General features: G+C 40.7%; 1 protein-coding gene across 1 annotated transcript in view; it reads right to left on the bottom strand.

The window, feature by feature from the left end:
• Galntl6 (polypeptide N-acetylgalactosaminyltransferase like 6) overlaps positions 1–13,982 on the bottom strand; it is a 1,076,513-nt gene that overhangs the window by 60,260 nt on the left and 1,002,271 nt on the right. The window lies entirely within an intron of this gene.

Here is a 13,982-nt window from a genome sequence, read left to right as displayed (position 1 = left end):
GAGTCAGAAGATGGATGACAGGAAAACGAACATGTTCCTTAGGATTAGAAGAGCTGTGGGTTGAGAGTAGGAAGGCCTTATCATCCATCTATCTATCTATCTATCTATCTATCTATCTATCTATCTATCTATCTATCATCTATCTATCTATCTATCTATCTATCTATCTATCTATCTATCATCTATCTCTATCTATCTATCATCTATCTATCTATCTATCTATCTATCTATCTATCTATCATCTATCCATCCATTATCTATCTATCTATCTATCTATCTATCTATCTATCTATCTATCTATCATCTATCTAGTGTCTCACTATGTAGCTCTGGCTATCCTGGAACTTGCCCTAGAGACCAGTCAGTCCTCCAGCTCACAGAGATCCACCACCTTCTGCCTCCGGAGTGCTGGGATTAAAGGTGTGTGCCACCATGCCCGGCTTTGGGATTGAGCAAGTTGGTTAGCCACGCTGGGTTTCAGATGGCAAGAGCGGGTGTGTGGGGTGGTTGTAGGATTAAGTGAAGCAGCACTTCTTGTAAACGACCTAGAATTAGGACACACCAGCTATTATGAAAACTAAGCTGTCATTATGAATACGAGAAAGGGTTCAGGATTGGAAATGGACGAGTCTGGGTATTAAGCTGGCCACCACAACTCAGGTCTCGGGGAAGGAAGTGGAGTGGAGATGAGGTGCTGTCTGACGTCCCTTCAGATTTTCCGGCACTAAGTAGTGTGCAGAACAGCTGCACTTGCCTCGGAGATGCCGGTTTGATGTCTTCAGCTCTACGACCATCGTCACGGGCTGGTGTCCCACGGACTCTCGTTATCATTCTTTCCCAGTTTAAATTATTTTAAGGGACTGGTTTGTGTAAGCATTGGCCTGATCCGCTCTGAGAGGGCAAAATGACTCTGATGGTTGGGAACTTCAGTAAGAGCCCAACATAAGTGATTAGAATAAAACTAGCCACTAGTCAACTCTTAAAGAATTGCAATGGAACCTTAAGTCAGACATGAACCCCGAGGTCTGCTGGAGCCACAGCTGTATTTCATTCCTAGTGGGACTGTACACTCAACTCCCCTGTCTTCAGGTAGAATGCATATCTGCCTTGTCCTTGCTTCACACCCTCCTCAGATTTCTTGGCCATGTTTTCTCGATGATGAGCACTGGGGTGGACTCAGTTAATAGAGCATAATGCAGAAGGAGAGCCACAAACACTGCTCTCATTTCTTGGCTTCCTTGTTTTCTAAGATGCTGGTGCATAATGAGGCTGGTAGTGAAATGACATTGAGATTGTAAGAATCACCCCTGGGATGTCCCATTGGCTTCCTTTGCTTCCTAACAGCCCATCACTGTCTCACGTATGTGGCTTTCCCTCTTTCATTCCAGTGAGCCTTGGCAGGTGAAAGTGAACCTTGTTTTATGATGCTCCACCTTCACCACTGATTCTGTTCTGCCCAGTTCATCAGGATTCTGTTTTGCCCAATTCATTAGAGTTCTGTACTGCCCAATTCATCAAGGTTCTGTCTTGCCCAGTTCATTAGGGTTCTGTACTGCCCAATTCATTAGGGTTCTGTTCAGCCCAATTCATTAGGATTCTGTACTGCCCAATTCATTAGGAAAGGAAGCCACTGATTCATGAGGAGGCTTTTGGTCTGTGATGAAACAGTCTACCCTGTGCATACGTGTCTTTCTAATTTCCTTTTATATGACATTTCTATAAGAAATGCATTTGGTGTTCACTTGTCTTCAGACAACTTTAACAAAAAGATTAAAAAACAAATAGGCAATGTTGATAACTTTGAAACTTGATAATCAAAACTGATTTTAAGATGAAGTTCTCAAAACCCCCTAAATTATAATGTAGAACACAGAAATATTTAATACTTACCTATTTTATGTCTTTATGATAAATAAAAATAGCCAACAAATTTGCAGAAAAGAATGATAAAGAGGTAAAGGTGTAAATTATTCTGGACAATGAGAAAGAAAGTTTATGAAAAGGTATATATATATATATACATATATATATACATATATATATATATACACACACTCATATATATATACTCACATATATATGTATATATGTTTTATATTACAGTAGCTTGCAAAAAGGTCTTGCCATGAAGGAATTTATTTTGATTTGAATGAAAGAGCATTTTAATTGTAGGCACCAAAGTTAGAGATAAAAAACAAATAAACAACAAAAAACAAACAAACAAGCAAACAAAAATCCCAGAGAATTTGTTGTATTGTAGTATAGGAGCTGAGGTTGATGGAAAGCAAGAAACTATTGCCCTGGTTAGTATAATGTATAAATTCTGACTATATGGGCCGCAGAGTCACCATAATCCAAAACATTTGGTGAACATAGTTTAAAAATCTGTATTCCACCAAATTGGAAAATCTAAAAGAAATGGATGAATTTTTGATATGTACCCAAGTTAAATCAAGATTAAATAAACAATCTAAAAAGACCCATAACCCCTAGTGAAATAAAGGCAGTAATTAGAAGTCTCCCAATAACAAAGTCCTGGTGCAGATAGACTCAGTGGAAAATTCTGTTGGACCTTCAAAGAGGAATTAATGACAATACTCCTCAAATTATTCTTCAAAACAGAAACTGAAGGGCATTTTTTAATTCTTCTTATGAGGCCACTACTACCCTAATATTAAAATCACACAGTGACTCAAGAGAAAAAGGAAATTATATACCAACACCCTTATGAACATAGATGCAAAAATTCTCAGTAAAGTACTTATAAACTGAATCTACAAGTGCATCAGAAACATTGTCCACAATGATCAAGTTGGCTTCACCCCAAATAGATAAATCTAATCCACCACATAAATAGTCAGAAAGACAAAACCACATGATCATCTCAGATGCAGAACAGGCCTCTGACAAAATCTAACACCCCTTCATGATAAAAGTCTTGAGTGATCAGGGATACAAGAGACATACCTAAACATAATAAAGGCAATGCACAGCAAGGCCATAGCCAATATCAAGTTAAATGGAGAGAAACTCAAAGCAATTCCACTAAAATTAGGAAGAAGGCAAGGCTGTCCACTCTCTCCATGTCTACTCAATATGGTACTTGATGTTCTAGCAGGAGCAATGAGACAACTAAAGGAGATCAAAGGAATACAAGTCAGAAAGGAAGAAGTCAAATTCTCTTTATTTGGGGATGATTATACTTTTATAAATAAAAGTCTCTACAAATTCCACCAGAGAACTTCCACAGCTGATAAGCACCTTAAACAAAGTAGCAGGATACAAAATCAACACACGAAAAACAGTAGCCTTCCTATATACAAATGACAAACACTGAGAAAGAATTAAGAGATACTATCTTCAGAATAACCTCAAAATACATATCTTGGGATAACTCTACCCAAGTGAGAGACTTATAATAAAAACTTGAAGATATTCAAGAAAGAAATTGAAGAAGGCATTAGAAGATGGAGCTATCTCCCATGCTTATGGATAGGTAGGATTAAATATAGTGAAAATGGCCATCCTACCAAAAGCAATCTACAGGTTCAATGCAATCCCCACCAAAATTCCAACACCGTTCTTTACAGAAATAGAAAAAAACAATATTCAACTTCATACGGAAACCACACACACACACACACACACACACACACACACACACACACACACACAGATATTACCACCATCACCACCAGCAGCGGCAGCAACAGCAACAATAAAACAATATCAACAACAGCAACAACAAAACCCCACCCCAGAACCAGCATAGCTAATACAATCCTGAATAACAAAAGAACTGTTATAGGTATCACCACCTGAGATTTTTAAGTTGTGTTACACAATTATAATAATGCAAATAACATGGTATTGATATTAAAAATAGAGACGTTGACCAATGGAATTAAATTGAAGACTTTAAAAAAAAAAAGAAGCCAAAAGAAGACAGCCTCTTCAATAAATGCAAGCTGGAAGACTGCATGTAGAAGAATGCAAATTTATCACCTTGCACAAAACTCAACTCCTAAAGGATCAAGAACCCCCAAATAGGACCAGATACCCTGACTCTGATAGAAGAGAAAGTGAGGTGGGCTTTGAAAGGGTATACGGTGCTGGTTTGGTCGGCAGAAGAGTCACGAGCCATGGTTAGCAGAGTTAGAATGGTCTTTATTAGAGAGAAAAGGGGATAGGATGGAGAAGCCAGGCCTGGAAGAGAGGGAACAAAAAGAGAGGGGTGCAGAGAGGGAGAGGGAGAGGGAGAGGGAGAGGGAGAGGGAGAGGGAGAGGGAGAGAGAGAGGGAGAGGGAGAGGGAGAGGGAGAGGGAGAGAGAGAGAGAAGAGAGAAGAGAATAGAGAGAGATGGAGAGAGAGAGAGAGAGAGAGAGAGAGAGAGAGAGAGAGAGAGAGAGAGAGATGCAGAGAGAGAGAGAGATGCAGAGAGAGAGAGTGAGGGTACACATCTGGCTTTTAGGCTGGGACGCAGTCCCCCACTGGTGACATAATAAGGCGCCAGACCAGACCCCAGCTGTGAATATACAGAATCCTTACAGGCTTGAACTTGGAATAGGTTTTCTTATGAGGGGGAAACCTTCTAAAGCATTAATTGTTATGGCCAAGGAACAGTCATTATTCCCAAGTCTTTCAATTGATTGGACAAATAAAAATTACTCCAAGGCTATTATTCTAGAAATAACAGCACACTGTGTTAATTTGTGACTGTAATCATAATTCAGTACTTAGCTTTTGGGAAAATGTTGGAACAACAGCTGAAAAATGTCACAAGCAGTTGCAGAGAATTTCCATGGCCTTTTTTTTTTTTATAGATTGTAGCACAAATTCCACTCTTCCAGGAAGTAGTTGTACTCACATGCATTAGAGCGCATTGGCATGTTTATACAGGAGCACAAACACACACATTCAAATGTGTGGCAGTAATGGGAAGGTGCAAAGGCAGATTTCTCACTTAGGCATTCCTAGCTATGTAAATGTGCAACACCATGAAAGTGAGACATTCCAATAACGTCTCTTGCCAGGAGAGCTCTTGCCAGAACTTCCCCATCTGTCTCTGAGATCGAGTGATGCTGATGATGGTGCTTATGTGTCCAAAGCATCGTTATCGAGAAGAAAAGAGAAACCCAGATCAGGAGATCAGGACATGCCACCAGTCTTCTCCAGAACTCTCAGAACTTAGACCTGGTCTTACGTACACAGAGACAGGTATTCCCTGAGTTCTTGTTAAGTTCTGAGTCTTAAATAAAAGTGCTCCACTCCTAAATTACATGTTAGGGTGATCCTGTGGATTCCTGGGGGTAGGTGCTCATATGTACAACCTTCAGTTATCTATTTGGTGATCTTTTTTCCCTTGCTGATCTCTTGCTCTTTTCTTGCTCACTAACCTCTATGAGCACTTGAGTGGGCTCACAGGCAATTTCTCTTGTCTTTTTAAACATTTTCTTTCTTTCTCTCTTTCTTCCTTGCTCGCACGCTGCCCCCCCCCCCCCCCCCCCCCGCTTCTTTTTTTGAGACAGGGTTTGTTTGTGTGATAGCTCTGACTGCTCTGGAACTCACTTTGTAGATCAGGCTGGCCTCAAACTCACAGAGATCCATTAGCCTCTGCCTAATGCTACCCAGGTTTTTTTTTTTGTTTTTTGTTTTTTTCAAGACAAAGTTTCTCTGTAAAGCCCCAGCTCTCCTGGAACTCCCTCTGTAGACCAGCCTGGCCTCTAACTCAGAGATTTTTTTGCCTCTGCCTCCTAAATGCTGGGATTAAAGGCGTGTGTCACCCCCGCCCAGCTAATTTCTCTTATCTTTGAAGCACTCCATTGTTCGCCTGGGTGTGAATGTTTATGAAGGTTTTCACACAACTTTCAGAGCACAGTTGATCAAACAACATAAAGGGTGATGTAAAATATGGTAGTTGGTCCCCTAGATTCTTTACAGATCCATGGCTTTCTGCAAGGAAATCTTCTCTGCTCAGAACTCAGTCCTTCCGGCTGTCAGCTCTGTACCATGGTGTGCCCTCCTTCTCAAAACTCCCTTCGGTCTGCTTTGTAGGGAAATATCATAATTTCTATCTCCCTTCCATGAATATTGAGTCAGCTTTCCCAATCTGCCCCTCCTCATCATTTTCATAAAAACGGCTTCCTTCCAGGTGTTTTGCCTGTACCTCAGACGTTGCCCTCTAAATGGTGTCCATTGTTTAAGACGCTGCACAGCACGTCCTTAACACTCTTCCTTCATTTTACTCTTCAGTATGAAACCCTCTGCCTACACGAATCACGCTATTCATAGCCTTTTCAAGGTGATAGAGCTGCAACTCCCATCTTCATATCAGCTCTCACTCCTCAGCCTCAGCATCTCTCCCGTTTCTCTGCTATCCTTCCTTAAAACTCTTTTCTTATTTCTTCCAGTTAGCATTGCCAGATAAAATACATGGTGTATAGTTAAATGTTACTTTCAAATAAACAACAAACAGCTTAAAATTGTAAGTATAATTAGCATTTGCCTTATTAATATTATGTGGGACATGCTTCTACTGAAAGCTATTTGCTGTTTATCTGAAAATCAAATGCCACTGAGCATCTTGTATTTTAATTTGCTAAGGCTGGCAACCCTACTTGGTGATATACATAATCTGATTATAGTATGTACTCACTCCACGATGCTTTTTAATTCATCCGCTGTATGTACAGAATCTCATAATCTTGACGCTATTGCCAAACCCATAGTGAGTGTTATGCTTCTGTGGAAATTATTTCAGAGTCGTGGGAAGCCGCTCTCTGCTGAGGAGTCTGGTGTAATACACAGCGGATATAATAAGGCACGCACTCCCCTGCCTTGCTGATTTTAACAGGGGCACTCCTGCTGCCTCTGGCTGCGAAGGAGCAGGGAATCAGTTGCAGAGCTTAGGGAAACAACAGGCATTAGTGGTAGCTAAAGGCGAAGACTCAGCACTGCCGGGATGGCCTGTGTTGGGAGGAACCAGTCAGGGTCTGAAAATGGTGGGTGAAGCCTCCCGTCTATGCCAAGTTCTGTTCCGTCAGGTAGACTGGGGAGATGGCGCAGTCCCGCTCATTTTGAACTCAGGAGGCCTTCATGTGCTAGGGGAATACCCAGCACAGGAGTAATTTAACAGGTACTGGATATGAGAGAGGCGCGCACACACACACACACACACACACACACACACACACACACAGAGAGAGAGAGAGAGAGAGAGAGAGAGAGAGAGAGAGAGAGAGAGAGAGAGAGAGAGCAAATGAAGGATTTTAAAAGTTTTAAAAAGCTGCCGTTTCAGCTGGGAGGTGGTGGCACACGCCTTTAATCGCAGCACTCGGAAGGCAGAGCCAGGTGGATCTCTGTGAGTTCGAGGCCAGCCTGGTCTACAGAGGGAGTTCCAGGAAAGGTGCAAAGCTATACAGAGAAACCTTGTCTCGAACCTCCCCCCGCCACAAAAAAAGGTAAAAAAAATCAACAGTTAAAAAGCTGCAGTTTCCTGTTTGTGAATGAGAAAATGAAATCAAAACTATTATTCCCTACACCTTTCATGTACTGGTAGATGCGCCATTTTTCCAGCACCCTTCTGTGATTCCTCATATGGCACAGCATGCCCTCTTACTCAGTCCAAACTGTATTAATCTCTGTGTTGCCCAAATATTTATTAATGCGTATAACATATTCAGCTCTATCTAGAGGTGCTTAGGATTTAGATGCTGTTTTCTTTGAGCTACCCAACACTAAGTCTTTCTTTTCTTAATTCTAATGCTTCTCAGGTCTTGGAATTGATATTTTGCCCAGAACATTAAATCACATTTCTATCCCAGTTCATCAGAACAATTTCCAGCTCTGACTGTTCTTTGTTATACAGCATGTGAAAACAATGAATTCTGTTTGTCCTGCTGGCTCACAGAACTGCATACATCTATCTGCTAATTATTACTATTATGATTATTTGTGCCGGCAACTCTACTGTTGAATTATTCTACAAATACAGCTCTTGTTCTGTTTCGAAGTATATTATTTGGGAGTCAGTGGCCACAGCTCTCCCATGCATTTGTTTTATTTGGGCAAATCTCACCTTAGTAGCATGCCTCTATTTCTTTGTGCATGGTGCGATTATTACATGCACAGTAGTGTGACCCCAATCCACAGGCTGTACTTGTGTCAATATTAAGCTATTTTATTACAGCAGGTTGAGTAATAGATTTCTCCTTCTTCATATATATGCATATGAGGAACTATTTCTGAATGAGGCCGGTTTTGCTGGCTATCACTAGTTCTGGGGAGAAAGCTATTATTTGTTCACGGTCTTTCCTACAACAGGGAATCACACTCCTACCCTATGCATTCACGAGTCCTGCTTTGATTTGAAGGCATTTCTTTGTCTCTGCTTTGATACTCAGGAGGGTTTTAGTGACTCAGGAGTCCCACCTCAAATCCTTCTTAGCATTGATAATATGATAATGTCATCAGGAGTACAGCTCTTAAAAGAGATTCTTTGTAAGTCATCCCCAGCCTCACAATTATTCACCCTGCTTTGCTTTTCTCTAATCTGAAAACTTCTTTGAAGTCAGTGGGAAGCCGTCAGTCAGCGTAGGGGGAGGAAGTTAATCCAGTCCCACATAAGAGGCTTCCCTGGCAGGTGATTTCTGCTTCCTTCACCAAGGCAAGCTGTTTTCAGGTGGTCACCTGCCTTGCTCATCTTGACTAGGGTAACCCTTTTTTTTTTTTTTTTGGCTTGTTTGTGTCTATTATATTTTTGTCTGGATATTTAGATACTTATTGTGGTGTTTATGAAAACTTTAGTGCACTTTTTCTACACAAAACAGTCAAAAACAACTCAATGAATGATTTAATTATGACCCTTAATTACAAAATTCTAGTAAGTTGAACTTGACAAACAGATTCACTGAAGAATAACTGTCGCCAAGTTATTCTTATTTATTGAAACCCCTTATTTAAAATGTACAACTTGGCACACTATCAAATGCTGATTTATGAGTGAAACTGTCATCATTAATAAGGTAGTGAACACACCCAATGTGTCCAAACGTTTCCTCCTGTCTCCTTGGCATTTCACCCCAGCAATGAGGGGCGTTTAGGCTTAAGCTACCCGTTGGTCAATCAGTCGTGTCTTCAGAGAAAATTGTACAAAGACAGAAGGCAGTCTCCAGAATCACAGTGGTGACATGATGGATGTGATGGCACCGGAGACCAGAGAATCAGGGTTCAAGGACACTCTGGAGTACAAAGGGACACCTTAACTAACTTGTACACATGTGCGCATGCACATGCATGCATGATGCCCCGCCCCCCCATGAGTCACTTCAGCGAGCCCTTCCAAAAATAACCAAAGCCAAGTAGTACCCAGAAAGTGCTTATTGGACACAAACTAAATGTCCTGATTTGGGCTCCTTTATAGATTATGTTCATGGTATTCTTTCAGGCATTGGCATTCTTTAGAAATATCCACACCAACCCATTAAGACCCTACATCCATCAAAACAGAGGAACTGACAAGGAAGGGCGGAGTTGTGACAGTAATACGGGCTCTAGAGACATGTTAAAAATTTCCAGGAAAGGATGGGGAGAAGGCTCAGAGGCTAACACACTCGCCATGCCAATATGAGGACCAGGGTCTGGATCCCTAGAACCCGTGTTAATGCCAGCGGGGCGTAGGGCTTCCTGTAACTCCAGCCTGGGAAGTTGGAAGTGGAGGAGCAAGTTGGTTAGGGAGATTTGTCCTACTGGTGAGTTCTGGGATTGAGTGAGATCCTCTGGATTCATAATGTGGAAGAACCACGGGGGAAGATTCTCAACACCAACCTCAGGCCTCCACGAGCATGTGCGCACCCCCTTCCCCCCACACTTGTGCCTACCCACACACATACAACACATGAACACACACATGGATACCATACACACATACTTGACAACGAAAAAAAAATTCTTCTGGAAATACCAGACTGAGCATGAGAACAATCTAAAGCCTGGGGCCGGAGCAGGGCTGTCCCCTGGGAAAAGACAGAGCATCTCATAGTTCTGAAAACTTGTCTCACAGACAAATCTACATACTCCAGTTCAGAAGCTGGAATTTTTCCCCCCCAAATTCTGGCTAAGTCTGTAAATAAAGCTCTCTTCCCTCTCCAATTCTTTCCTCTCAGTTTTTTTTTTTTTTTTTTTTTTTTTTTTTTTTTTTTTTTTTTGTTAAAATGGCAAGCAATGGGTCTAAGATTTTTTCACACAATCCCTGCCATGTTCTCAGTCTTGTTAACAGTGCTCATCACGACATCAATCTCTCACTCTATTTCTCTAGTCACTAATGGCACTACACACCCTTAAGTATCCCTATTTTTGTCTCCAAATATCTTTGTTGGCAAAGTATCTTTTTCATTTTTTTGCTCACTAAGACGTATTTATGTATTCATTTAAGTGTGGGAGTCTGAACCCTCACGTACCCTAAGAATGTTCAGTACCATAGAGTATGCCTGACCCACATTTTCCCTTAAATTATTGGATTTCGGGAACTCTTTACATATTGTGCATTCAAGTTCCTTGTCAGACATGATTTTCAGGCCTTTCCCAACACTCCTTCTTCTGGATTTTTATTCTCAGTGCCGTCAGATTAGGAGGTGTCAATTTCAATGAAGCTCAATTTATCAGTTGTTTTCCTAGGGATAGTTTCTGTGGTATGTCTAAGAAATTTTTGATTACATACACATTTTTCTTCTCTTTTTTCTCTAAAAATATTATAACTTTGTCTTTTACATATATCTGTGGCTCATTTTGAGTTGATTTTTGCATATACTACAAGATATGGATTGTTCTTTATTTTTTTAGGTATGTATATTCAATTGTTTTAAGATTGTTGAAAAAATTCTACTTTCTCCACAGGTTTCCCTTTATATCTTGTTGGAAATCAATTGGCTATATATAAGGACCTATATAAGGACCCACTTTGGAACTCTCTACTGTCTTTTGTCTTTCAGAAATGAACTCTTACACAGATTAGTCAGGATTTTGTTATTATTGCTAAATTGCAGTAGCTACTCAAACTTTATATTAACACTTTATCAGATATATGATCTACAAAATCAGCATTTTAAATTATATTTTATTTATTTACTGTGTGTATGTAGTAGATTCACAAAATCAACATTTTTAATTATATTTCATTTGTTTATTTATTGTGTGTATGTAGTAGATTCACAAAATCAACATTTTAAATTATATTTTATTTACTATGTGTATGTAGTAGATTCACAAAGTCAACATTTTAAATTTTATTTTATTTATTTACTGTGTGTATGTAGTAGATTTACAAAACCAACCTTTTAAATTATATTTCATTTATTTACTGTGTGTATATAGCAGACTCACAAAATGAGCATTTTTAATTATATTTTATTTGTTCATTTACTGTGTGTGTGTTTCTGTCTGTGTGTCCTTGGGTGACCCTGTGGCATAAGACAACTGCAGGAGTTGTCTCGCTATTGGCCATGTGGCGACAGGGATTCGAACTCGGGTGTGCTGAGCCATCTCCCTTGCCCGATTAACAAGATGCTGCTGTCGTTTTCGCCATTTCCTTGGCCACCTTATTACTCGGCCTATAGTGTCCCATATATACAGTTGACATAGAATTACATCACTTCCCTCCTTCCTTTCCTTCTACAGATCCTCCCAAACTCTCTTTTTCCGGTCTCTCCCACGTCCTCTCATTCTGAAGCTGATAGCCTCTTTGTCTGTGGTTATTACTGGTGTACACACACACACACACACACACACACACACACACACACACACAGAGAGAGAGAGAGAGAGAGAGAGAGAGAGAGAGAGAGAGAGAGAGAGAGAGAATGTCACAAGGCCACCTGAAGCAAACAAGGCAAATGGAGGCCATCCTAATATGTGCTACATTCATTTCCTGGTTATTAGTGGGCTCCCTTTGATTGCCGGTACTTTCAACACAGGCAGAAAAAAAATCACTATGTTCCTAGTTGCTCTTTGCAGCTTTCTTAGCTCAAATAATGTATTTGTCCGATGTTCAGGTGGCCTGTAAAGTTTTGTTTCTGAAAATACTTTTCAGAATTAGCCCATGTAAATCACCTGGATTCTACAAAGCTACTCTCCAGTGTTTGGCCGTTTCTCAGTTTACAGATCACCCAGAGCAGAGCAAACTGTCTGCTCTACCTCCCTGGGCACTTCAAAGGAGACACACTGAAGTTGGAAATGGAATTCTTGCCACGAACTAATAAACTATTGGAAACAAGGTGAAGGGGACAGAGATGAAGGAGCGGACGCCTCGAGCGTGGTGGCATTGTGCATTCACACACCTCAAGAGAAGAGGCTAATTCCACACACAGAGTCCCTCCCCTCCACGCACTCCTGTGGCTTTATGAAGGATTGGGGTCCTGAAAGCCAGAGCTGTGAAGCAGCCATTTCCAATCGTGAGGGCTGCATATCTGTCTGTTGAGACTGTGATGTGCCGAAATACTTTATTTGCTTAAATTTCAGTGGCTTAATTTTGTAGCAGCAGGGACCTATTTTGTCTGAGCAGACTTTCTTCTTTCCAGATCTCCAGTAGGGTTGAGAATGCAGGAAAATGTTCACTTCTAGTGGGGATAATGATTAAAACCACAATTATAACTCCCTCTAGCCTACCAGTCAGCTCACCATGTCGTTTGCTTTTTAAGTGCTTTCAAGAAAGCAAGCTATCTAAATGCTAAATAACAACACAGAGTGCCAAAATGCTCTGGTTGGAGCAAGAGGAACCAACACAGACTGGGAAACAATAGAAGTAGAATGGAAGCATGCTTTCGATTCCATTAGGAATGACAGAGTAAAAGTAATCATTATCTGTGTTAGCCAGTGATTACATAAGTCTACACAGCTACAATTTAAATATTATCTTGATTCAAGAAAATACCCCAGTGCGTATACACGAAGCTAAAATAAAATGCTGACCATTAGTATTAGGCCCCAAGATGCTGAACATTGTCCCCATAGCTTTAAAAGACTGCTCGAATCAATTTCCTGTTTTGTTTTGCATACCGGGAGGTATTTTATAGTTGACGCACAGGTCATAGCTGAACTTGAACTTGGGATAGCATCAGGAAATATTTGAAACAATTCAAATGAACAAAATGACTTAACATTAGGAAGAGCATAGCATTCGTAGGAGCTTTGTGGGAAAAATATGAGGCTCAAATAAATAGGAAGAAACTAAACTGGAGATTAGTTTTGACAGGTTGTAGGAAATTGTGAAAATTTAAAATAACGTATTTACTTCATAGATGTTTTTATGACATGAAATGGCAGAGGACTGTTCATGTCAACTCTTTGCTATTTTACCTTTGCTTTTAGGGTCTAGCTGTGTGTGAAAATTCTATGCTTTACCTCCACATTGTTTGAAAAACTGTAGAGAGCCCTGAGCTGAGCAAGGATGACCCCAGTGGACACTCCAAAGTGGATGGGGGAAAAACCACAGGGCCTCAATCCTACACAAGAAACACAGGCAATTGAGGAAAGCTTCTCCAGTGAGTGGGAAAGACGGCCTTCCCCAGGAAAAAGCACCCCAGCTGGATTTCCAGGGCCAAATGGTCAGCCCTGAGAACAAACAGATGGAACATCAGACAGGCTGAACAGAATATATTTGGGAAAACACACACACACACACACACATGCAATAACAGTAAAAAAGGGCCGACAATTTGAAGGGGCAAGGGGATGGATATCTGGGAGGTTCTGGAGGAAAGAACAGGAAGGAATGTAGAGGATAAAGTATTCTTTTAATTTCATTTGTTATTCAGACAAAGAGAACTGACACTTCCAAATCCTGACATCCTTGGGTTAAGAATCAGGAGCAGTCGCAGGTCAAATAGTGGGAAAGTAACTCATGTTTTCCCGGTTCCTATTTCCACGCGTCAGCGCTGTTCCCCTTTCGTGTTACACAAGCATCCAGTAGCCAGGGTTCAAGAAGAGGG

Source organism: Peromyscus maniculatus, chromosome 17 (genome assembly GCF_049852395.1).
Source record: "Peromyscus maniculatus bairdii isolate BWxNUB_F1_BW_parent chromosome 17, HU_Pman_BW_mat_3.1, whole genome shotgun sequence".
NCBI lineage: Eukaryota > Metazoa > Chordata > Mammalia > Rodentia > Cricetidae > Peromyscus > Peromyscus maniculatus.
Note: the sequence above shows the minus strand (reverse complement) of the source record. Positions and strands in the feature narration are given on the sequence as shown.